Source organism: Leopardus geoffroyi, chromosome E1, assembly GCF_018350155.1.
Source record: "Leopardus geoffroyi isolate Oge1 chromosome E1, O.geoffroyi_Oge1_pat1.0, whole genome shotgun sequence".
NCBI lineage: Eukaryota > Metazoa > Chordata > Mammalia > Carnivora > Felidae > Leopardus > Leopardus geoffroyi.
Genome location: NC_059330.1, coordinates 29,534,331 through 29,545,626, shown reverse-complemented (window position 1 = coordinate 29,545,626; position 11,296 = coordinate 29,534,331).

Below are 11,296 nucleotides of genomic sequence, written 5' to 3'. Positions count from 1 at the left end.
GAACTCACGACCCCGAGATCAAGCATCGCAGGCTCTACCCACTGAGCCAGCCAGACGCCCCCGGTTTCACTGCTTTTTAACTGTCGGAAGCCAGCTTCCCGCCAGGTGTCTGGGAGGGCACACCCAGTTCCCCAGCTCTGGCTAGAGGTGAAAGTGAAAGGTTTACACTGAACTCGGTGGTTGGGAACTGAGCCACCTGTCAGGAGGGAAACCGGGTTGCACTTAACTCGAGGGTGCTCCCAAGTGGTTGTGGACCAGCAACAATCGCCTGCAGAGAGAGGCAAGATGTGGGAGCCAACCTACAAGCATAAAAGTACGAGTAGATGGGGAACCGGAGAAGCCCGGGGTGCAGAATCCCTGACTGTGACTTCCAATGGTGGGCTGGATATGCCAGCACCCCAGGGTAAACCAGGAGCTTAGAACAACTAATCAATAACTAGTACTTATTCAGCACTTCATCTGGACCAGGCACTGGGCTAAATGCTTCTGTGAAACGTCTCACGTAATCTTCACAACAGTCGTATGAGGCAGGCACTACTCGTAACTCTGCCTGATAGAGGGAGGGATGAGGCACAGAGAAATTCAGTCCCTTGCCCAGGTCCCCAAACTATGATGTGGTACGGCTGGGAATTGAGTCCGGTTCGCTGGCCCTGAGACCTCGTCCTTTTACACACACTAGTGGAGAAGAGAGCGGAGAGATTAGGGAGAGAAAATGTTCCTTAAGTGGCTACTGTGGCCTTTAGCCGCTACTGCTCGATATCAGGTACAGTTGGGTCTACTGAGAAAGCAAGAAGCTAAGAGGGGGTGGGGGTGGGGGCGGGCTACAGCTGTGATGGTGACGAGGGCTCTGTTCCAGGCAGAAAGCTTTTCAAGGTCAGAAGTACAGTCTCAGTACCCCCAGTGCCTGGCATAGTGATGGGCACATCGTAGGTGCTCAGTCAAAATTTGCCAGCTGAATGCGGGAAAGATCTGTTTTTTTGGCCACCACAGCCGTTTACATGGATGGCATCACCCCCAGGGCCCGGTTAATACCCAACTGCGTGCTGATGACACCTTTTTTCTTTATTATTGTGGTAAAATGTAGATAGCATGAAATTGACCATTTTACTAATCAAAAATTTTTAGTGTTTATTTATTTTTGAGAGAGAGAAAGAGAGAGAGCCCAAGTCGGGGAGGGGCAGAGAGAGAGACACACAGAATCCGAAGCAGGCTCCAAGCTCTGAGCTGTCAGAGCCCGGTGCGGGGCTCAAACTCATGAACCACAAGATCATGACCTGAACCAAAGTCAGATGCTTAACTGACTGAGCCACCCAGGCACCCCTATCATGTTAATTTTTAAGGATACAGTTCGGTGGCATTAAGGACGTATGCATGCTGATAATTTTTAAATGATACACAAGTTAAGAAAGCAGCAATGCCTTTCCTCCTTAAACTAGTCAGCATTCGTATTGGTTCGGGATGTCCTAGTTGTGCTGTGGTAGCAAAAAATTCCAAAATCTCAGTAGCTTGAAAAAGTAAAGGTTTAGGGGATGCCTGGCTGACTCAGTTGGTAGAGCATGTGACTTTTTTTTTTTTTTTTTTTTTAATCATGGACCCAAGTCAACACTGGATCCAGATATCTACCACCTTAAAAAAAAAAAAAAATGTTTATTTTTTTGGGGGGGAGGGGCAGAGAGAGAGGGAGAGAGAGAATCCTAAGCAGGCTCAGCACTGAGTACAGAGCCCAACGTGGGGCTCTATCTCACCAACTTGGGCTGAAACCAAGAGTCAGACACTTAACCGTCTGAGCCATCCAGGTGCCCTGATGTCAGGGTTACGAGGTCAAGCCCCACGTTGAGCATATAGCTTACTTAAAAAAAAAAAAAAAAAAAGTAGGGGCGCCTGGGTGGCTCAGTCGGTTAAACATCCGACTTCAGCTCAGGTCACGATCTCACGGTCCGTGAGTTCGAGCCCCGCGTCGGGCTCTGGGCTGATGGCTCAGAGCCTGGAGCCTGCTTCCGATTCTGTGTCTCCTTCTCTCTCTGCCCCTCCCCCATTCATGCTCTCTCTCTCTCTGTCTCAAAAATAAGTAAAAATGTTAAAAAAAATTAAAAAAAAAGTAAAGTCTTGTTTCTTTTTTAAAAGATATATATTTTTAATTTTTATTCATTTCTGAGGGGGAGGGGCAGAGAGAGGGAGACCCAGAATCCGAAGCAGGCTCCAGGTTCCAAGCTGTCGGCACAGAGCCTGACACCGGGCTCGAACCCACCAACTGTGAGATCATGACCTGAGCTGACGTCGGACGCTTAACCGACTGAGCCACCCAGGCGCCCCATAAAGGTATGTTTCTTGCTCATGCTACATGTCCATTGCGGGTCGCTGGGGGCTCTGTCTCACAATATCCTCGCTTTGGGAGCCAGGCTGATGGGAGAAATACCATCCGCAGTGTTGCCGGTTGCTATGGCAGAAAGAAAGCAGCGGCAGATCTCGCGCTAGCTCTTAAAATGTCTGCACACGTGCAATTGGTCAAAGCAGGTGCCATAAGCACGCCGAACTTCAAAGAGGCTGGGACGTGTACTCCCGTCACGTGTCTGGAAAGAGGGAAACAGAAAATTTGTGGAGAGCCCTGGGAGTGAGCACTACAAGTCTCTTTCAGTTGCAAATGATGGAAATTAAATTTGGGAGTGCATGGGTGGCTCAGTCGGTTAAGCGTCTGACCTTGGCTCAGGTCATGATCTCATGGTTTGTGAGTTCGGACCCCACGTCCAGCGCTCTGCTCTGAGCACAGTGACCGCTTCAGATCCTCTGTCCCCCCACCTCTCTGCCTCTCTCCCTCTCTCTCTCTCTCTCTCTCTCTCAAAAATAAATACATATTAAAAAAAAAGAAGTTAAATTCAAACTGACTAATGCACTTGATCCCGACACCTGTTGGTATGTCCACAACTGGCTAGGCAGGTTGAGGAAGAAGGTGGGAATTGGAGTGACCATGACTTGGCAACTGAACCGGCTTCAGAGTGGGCTCCTGGAGGCTCTGGGGCCCCTTATCTGAGAAAGTCAGGTTGGTGGCTGACAACTGGCCTACTCCCAGCGTTTGGTGGGCCCAGGTAAGAATACAAATAGAGACGCTTGTAGCATGTCTTAAATATGTAAAAGTTCAAAATCAAACAAACACATGGTTAAATAAAATGTATCCTAACTGTCCACTTTAACAAGTACAGCTTCCTCATAACAAAACATACTTTCATGGCAAGAGAATCAAAAAGCATCCGTAAGGGCACCTGGCTTCCTTTGAGCCTGCAACTCTTGATCTTGGGGTTGGAAGTTCGAGGCCCATGGTGGGGGTAGAGATTACTTAAAAGTAAATCTTAACAGGGGCGCCTGGGTGGCTCAGTGGGTTAAGCGGCTGACTTTGGCTCAGGTCACGATCTCGCGGTCCATGAGTTCGAGCCCCGCGTCGGGCTCTGTGCTGACAGCTCAGAGCCTGGAGCCTGTTTCAGATTCTGTGTCTCCCTCTCTCTGACCCTCCCCTGTTCAGGCTTTGTCTCTCTCTGTCTCAAAAATAAATAAATGTTAAAAAAATAAATAATTAAAAAATTTAAAAAAAGGCAAATCTTAACAAGAAAAAATCCAGGGCTCCTGGGTGTCTCAGTCTTGATTTCGGCTCAGGTCATGATCTCACGGTTGTGAGAATGATCCCCACATGGGGCTTGGTGGTAGGTGTGGAGTCTCCCTCTCCCCTTTGTCCCTCCCCAAAGTGCACTCTCTCTCTCTCTCAAAAAAAAAAAAAAAAAAAAAAAAGTGTTTATGTGACTGAAACTTGGCAAAATAAAACCACTGAATATTAATTTCCTTGTTTTTTTTTTCCTTTTGGTGATTCAGCAATATATACGACATACATAAATTGTTTCCCATGGCTTTTGAAATATATTACTTTTATAATAATAAAGAAAAAGAAATATAATAGTTTTATTCTATTTCGTCATATAATCTAGGTAAGTTGAGTAACAAATATCTACCTTTTAAAAAACTTTTTCTTTATTTTGAGAGCGAGAGAGCATGAGCACATGAGCAGGGAGGGGCAGAGAGAGAATCCCAAGCAGGCTCTGCACCGTCAGCACAGAGCTCGAACCCATGATGAACCGAAATCTCATGACCTGAGCCAAAACCAAGAGTCAGAGGCTTAACTGACTGAGCCACCCAGGTGCACCTTAATAATCTCATTTCTAGTTCTCCATTCTATACAGTGCTCATTTAGTGCATTAAAAAACTTATATTACATGTTGAACATTTTTGTGTCACATTTTGAAATAATTTCTGTGAAACCTGGAAACTTTCCATCGCTCTCTATACATGTTGAGCTGTCGTGGCCACAAAAAGCATCATCATCCTCAAATACTGGATGCACATAATTTTATAAGAACAGCATACATCACATTAGAACACCATCTGTCTATGTTGAATGCTACTTTTGTTTTGCTGTTTATTCAGTCTCTTAAAAATTAATTCTAGTAGTTGCAATATGTATTTTGTGTGTTTACATTATGTTTCACTTAAAATTTTTTTTAAACATTTATTTATTTTTGAGAGACAGAGTGAGTGGGGGAGGGTCAGAAAGAGAGGGAGACACAGAATCCAAAGCACGCTCTGCACTCTGGGCTCCAAGCTGTCAGCCCAGAGCCCACCACAGGGCTCGAACTCATGGACCACCCGTCAAGATCATGACCTGAGCTGATGTCAGACGCTTAACCAACTGAGCCACCCAGGTGCCCCTGTTTCACATTAGCCAAGAACCTGTGTGTTTCCAGACAGAAACACCTTATTTGGCCAAAGCTGATCTTCAGGATCAGTGGTAAAACTCTGTCACAGCAGTAGAAAACCATTTTGGGACCTAGGATATAGAAACATATAAAGCTACTTCTACAATTTCTTTCTCCATCTACAATAACTCCGCTGTAAAGTTAAATAGTAACATTTCTGCCATGTTCATGCAATAGAAAATTGTAATCATTAATTTGAATTGCATCGCACTTTGCTAGGGACGCATTTGCACCGTCAGAAGGATGTGACAGGCATTTTTTGGGATCGCTATCCAAAAAGCATAGTAAAGCTCCAGAGATTTCTGGTTTTCCCGTTCAATTGCAGATTTGCAAATGCGGTTCTCTTCACGTGCAAACGGGTGCCCAGAACTGCATTTGGCTTTCTGAATCATCACTTTGTTACAAATAATATTTTTTCCTCACTGTTTTTAATCGATAATTAAGTCTTCCGTTTAGGGCAGAATGAGAAGTTGAGGGATTTCATCTGATCTTTTCAGATTGTGGGTTGGGAGATTTTTTTGTTTGTTTTCATTTGGTTAGTAAGGAAATCCTTATTAAATAAAAGATTTGTGGGGCACCTGGTGGCTCAGTCGGTTAAGTGTCCGACTTCGGCTCAGGGCACGATCTCGCGGTTGGTTCATGAGTTCAAGCCCTGAGTCAGGCTCCCTGCTCTAGGCAGAGCCTGCTTCAGATCCTTTGTCTTCCTCTCAGTTCTTTGTCTCTCTCTCTCTCTCTCTCTGCCCCTCCCCTGCTCGCTCTCTGTCTTTCAAAAATAAGCAAACACCATAGGGATCTCTTAATCTCGATGACATTAAAATGGACTAAAAAAAAAAGAGGTATAAAGTCCTGTCTGCAATTCTTATATGGGTCATGCTTGGCAGAGGTCTGTTTTACGTTCATTGTGTCCAGTTTTTAAAAATTTAAACAGACGCCTTTCTAGTTCCACTTCCTTCAGCCTTTTTCTTCTCTGAGCTCCACTTCTGCGCTTTCTGTGTTTAAGATGGTCTTCATTTGAAGTCACCTTCAAAATTATTTCCATAAAGCTGAAATTCATATCCAAATTTTTGGAAATTTTACATTCTTGTTAAAGTTTTTAAATAAAAACTCATAGTTCCAGCATTCAGTGTGCATTTAGTTGCCACCGTATTTGTCTATTTAGTTGCCAGTTCATGTAGCGTTTCATGAATGTTGCATCTAGACCTGCCTAGATACAAATTCAAGAGTAACAGGAATGATTTAGTGTTACAAAATATTCCTTAGCTGTCACTGGCAACTGTTGCAAATGCCAGAATCACAGGCCCCTGGGAAATGATACCTTGTTATGTAAGAACTGATGGCGGTCAGGCCAGCTGGGAGGAAGGGTTTGACAAGTTCATCGATTTGTCTTTTTTTTTTCTTTCTCCTTAAGTGCTTTCCCCTCCTTGTACTCTGGAGCCCTGTCTAGCTCCATGTTACCAGCAGCACAACTGACAAATCTTTGTGGCATTTGGTCTTAGTCCCTTCTTGTTTCAGGGGCTGGAAATGTAATGAAGCAATTTCTGGGGACCCGAATAGCGTTAGTCATGAGAACAAATGTTTAGGGTTTATGGATTGTGCTGTGCCAGCACTGAGTGCCAAATCCCAACGGGTAGGCACCCTTATGTTCCTTAACACGCGCATCTGTTGTGTTCCTGGTATATGGGGTCCTCCAAAGCTCAAGGCCTGGGTTAAAGGCAGCAGTGGCCACTTTGGATGTTGTCTTAGGAACAAGTGAGAGATCTATGGAAAATGGGATCCCTGGCAGACTAGAAGCTAGGAGAGGGGCACCTGGCTGGCTCAGTCAGAGGAGCGTGCGACTCTTTGATCTTGGGGGCATGAGTTAGACCCCCTTGTTGGGCATAGGCATTAGGGATTACCAAAAATAAATAAATAAACTTAAAAAAAAGGAAACTAGGAGGGGCGCCTGGGTGGCTCAGTCGGTTGAGCGTCCGACTTCAGCTCAGGTCATGATCTCACAGCTCGTGGGTTCGAGCCCCACGTCGGGCTCTGTGCTGACAGCTCAGAGCCTGGAACCCGCATCGGATTCTGGGTCTCCTTCTCACTCTGCCCCTCCCCCACTCGTGTGTGTGTGTGTGTGTGTGTGTGTGTGTGTGTGTGTTTAAATAAACATTAAAAAAACAAGTAAAAATAAACAAGTGAAAATTTCTTTTTTTTCAATTTTTTTTAACGTTTATTTATTTTTTTTGAGACAGAGAGAGACAGCATGAACGGGGGAGGGTCAGAGAGAGAGGGAGACACGGAATCCGAAGCAGTCTCCAGGCTCTGAGCGGTCAGCACAGAGCCCGACACGGGGCTCGAACTCACGGACCGTGAGATCATGACCTGAGCCGAAGTCAGATGCTTAACTGACTGAGCCACCCGGGAGCCCCAAGTGAAAATATTTCTAATGATACATTTGATTTAACCTGATGGATTCAAAATATTAATGAAGTCCTTAAGATACAGTATATGATCTTGCAGTCCTTTTCAATCAGACACGCCATGTTTAGTGACATATGGCTAGGGGTCACCACACCGAGTAGTAGGAAAGCTCTCAATAACCCCTCCGTGTCTGCCTTCCAGTCCATGCTGGCTGGGACACTGTATTAGTTTCCTGCTGATGTTGTAGCACATCACCCCAAATTTCACGGAATGAGACGATACAGATTTATTTTCTTACAGTTCTGGAGGACAGAAGCCCAAAATGGGTCTTACTGGGCCAAGATAGTTGTCAGGCCTCCTGCTCTCTGGAGAAACTGTTACCTTGCCTTTTTGAGCTTCTAGAAGGCTGTCTATATTCCTTGACTCATGGCCCCATCACTCCGACCTCTGCTTCCATAGCCGCATCTTCTCTGACTCTAACCCTCCCACATTCCTCTCATAAGGACCCTTGTGATTGTGCCGAGCCCACACAGATTATCCAGGACAATCTCCCTATCTCAAGATCTGTAACTTCATGACATCTGTGAAGTCTCCTTTACCGTGTAAGGTAGCGTATTCACACGTTCTGGAGATTAAGATAGGACATCTTCTTGAGGCGGTCTCTGCCTACCACAGGTGCTTGAGAGGCTGAGGCTTCAGGGGAAAGGTGCCAGGGTCTTCAGTCAAAGTAGGGTCAGGGAAAGAAAGAATGGCTCCATTTTGTCCAGAGCAAGAGCAAGAATAGGCTGAAATTCCATAGGAGAAAAATAGAGGAAGATGATGATGTTGAGTCTTTGGGGTAAAACCTGGCTCAGGTTGTCCTAACCAGCAAGCTCATTTTCTTTTCTCCCTTCCCTCCTTCCTTCCACTCTTTCTTTCTTCCTTCTTTCCTTCCTTTCATCCTTCCTTCCTTCTATCCTCCCTCTCTCCCTTCCTTCCTTCTTTCCTTCCTTCCTTCCTTCCTTCCTTCCTTCCTTCCTTCCTTGTCTTCTCTATTTCCTTCTTCCTTTCCTTTCCTTCCTCTCTTCCTTCCTTCCCTTTTCTTTCTTTTTCTTCCTTCCTTCCTTCCTTCCTTCCTTCCTTCCTTCCTTCCTCCCTTTCTCCCTTCTTTCCTTGCCTTCTCTATTTCTTTCTTTCTTCCTTCCTTTCCTTCCTTCCTTTCTCTTTCTTTCTTTCTTCCTTTTCTTTCCTTCCTCCATTTTCCTTCCTTCCTTCCTTCCTTCCTTCCTTCCTTCCTTCCTTCCTTCCCTCCTTCCCTTCTCTATTTCTTTCTCTTTCTTCCTTCCTTTCCCTTCCTTCCTTCCTTTCCTTTCCTCCCTCCCTCCCTTCCTTCCTTCCCTTCTCTATTTCTTCCTTCCTTCCTTCCTTCCTTCCTTCCTTCCTTCCTTCCTTCCCTTCTCTATTTCTTCCTCCCTTCCTTTCCTATTTAGAAATTTGCCACAGTTATCAGTACTAGAACAGAGCTTGTCCTTCAAGGATCATATCTATTACACACTGCTCCCTTCCTCCTTGTCTGCTACACACACACACACACACACACACACACTCAGTGCACAAATCAGGCAAAACTCTCATCATATGCTCAGTGGCAGAATGGATCATTCAAAAATTAAAATATTTGGTGCGCTTGGCTGGCTCAGTTGCTGGAGCATGCGACTCCTGATCTCAGGGTTGTGAGTTCAAGCCCCACATTAGGCAAGGAATCTACTTTAAAAAAATTAAAATATCCATCGAGTATAAAAATGAATATATGTATTTCATGTTCTCATAGGAATACTATTACAATGGGACAGTGGGTTTCACCAAGGACTTGGCACTGAACGAGTCAAAGATATGGTCAAAAATACACCTGAAGAGAACAGATTATAAAATCTGTAATCACCTAGAACAATAAAAGTGTGTGACTTCACAATTTCTATAAAACGGACTTAAATGTACTCTATGCAATGATTATACGGGAGTCCAATGAGCTGTGAAGTACATAAAAGTCACATTGGATCATATATTTGAACTGGAGCCTGATTTGATGGCCATAATATGGTCAGTGAAAATCTTGCTCAACTTGTTAGAGTTTAGGATGGCTCATATGAGATGATTTAATGATCCAGAATATCTCATAGATACCTTTATTTTTTCTTGGTATGTTTCCCTGGAGCCAGCAGAGATATTTTAAACTATTCCCACGAGTCAGTACACCCAGTGCTCAAGTGCCCAATGCATTATGGGTAATGGTGGTCATCCTAGCCAACCTGCGCCAGAGCACTGAAGAAGGAAGGCACACAGGAAGGGGTGGGGGCCCGACACTTCATGCACCTGCTCAGCGGTGCCTGGCTGAGTCAGTAGAGCATGTGACTCTTGGCCTCAAGGTCATGAGTTTGGGCCCCACAATGGGTACAGAGATTACTTTAAACACACACACACACACACACACACACACACAGGGTACCTGGATGGCTCAGTTGGTTAAGCATCTGACTCTTGATTTCAGCTCAGGTCATGATCTCACAGTTGTGAGATCGAATCCCGTGTTGGGCTACACACTGGGTGTGGAGTCTGCTTGGGATTCTCTCTCCCCCTCTGCTTCTCCCCTGCTCTCTCTCTCTCTCTCTCTCTCTCTCTCTCAGAAACAAACAAACAGACAAACAAAAACCAACCTCTCAGGATATACCCAGGGAAGGCAGTCCACAGGTGTGGGTTCTGGGAAGCTGTCCAGTTTGCAGGCAGAACATGGAATCTGGAGACCAGGACAATCGATGATAAGCAATTGTTTAATAAGGCAGAAGGTGTCTGGGTCATCTGACAGGAAAAGAGGTTGGTAGAAGGTAGTGACAGAACAGGTAATAAATTAACACCCTTGGCTTGGTACTCTTGGATGCCACGGTTGCCCCATAAAATGCTTTTGAGTGACCCCAATGGTCTGTGGCATGCAGCCATTTGTCACTTTGCCAGGACAAACATCGCAAACACATGACGCCTGGGAACTAGTTGAATGAATGACCGGTGTCCCACCTCACCATAACTCTGGTTCTTTGCTCATGATTTGGCACGCGGAAACCTTCCTTAGGTGATAACAATAACCCCAATTTTTTTCCTTTGGAAAAGAAAGTCAGCTGCTGATGCCAGTACGGAAGTAAAGAGAAATTTGGTCAGAAAATGAAATATAAGTGAACGTCGAACTCAGTTGTGCTAGGCTTGAAGGGATGAACCATCCAATTGGACGCGATGCAAAACAAAACAAAACAAAACAAAACCAACAACGAAGAAGTTGTTCGAATATGCCACGAAAGCTGGTCATCCAGGGAAAGTTACATTCTAGAGAAAGTTGGAAAGGAGATGGAAAGGCAAACGAGGCTCTGTGCAACAAGCAGGCGGCTCTTTGCATCTGGAGAACAAGAGCCCCGTGTACAAACAATGTAACGGTTCGAAATGGCTGGGAGGAGCATCGCTCGAGCCTGTCACGGGTTCGCTGCGATCGGAAATCAAACTCGAGGGAGCTGCTACCAGGAAAGCTCGTTTGCCGGCAGTGGCCTCTGCTCCCGCTGGCGTTCAGAGGACTGGGGTGGGGTTGGTGGGGCAAAAATGACTCAGGGACTTAGTCCTGGGAGGCCTGGAGAGAACACTCAGCAGATCATCAAAAGGGCATTTTTGGCTCCGGGAGCCAGGCAGAAGCCAGCCGACAGAAGGACAGGAGCAGGAAGTCAGAGGTGCTCTCAGAGCAAACTTAACTTTGTGTTGTGTCCCCGGGCCGCGGACGTCACAACCATCATCTTCCTCTTCCCAAGTTAGGATGGGTCCTAAAAATTGTGACGGGGCTGAGCCTGTGGATTCGAAAGGAGGATTGAGGGCTCTCAGGTATAGAAGAGAGGGCCGCCGAGCTGGAACCTGGAAGGGTGTGACAAAAATTGCCCGGCGAGAAGAGCAGCTGGTGTCTCAGGGTCCGACTGCTGCAGAACCCCTCGACAAATCAAGCGCCGTAGCGTCTGATTCTCTTTCTTTACGAGGACCTTTACATGAAGTTCTCCATGTGCGGCTGCCTGGAGAAAGGTTAGGGCAATGTGTGC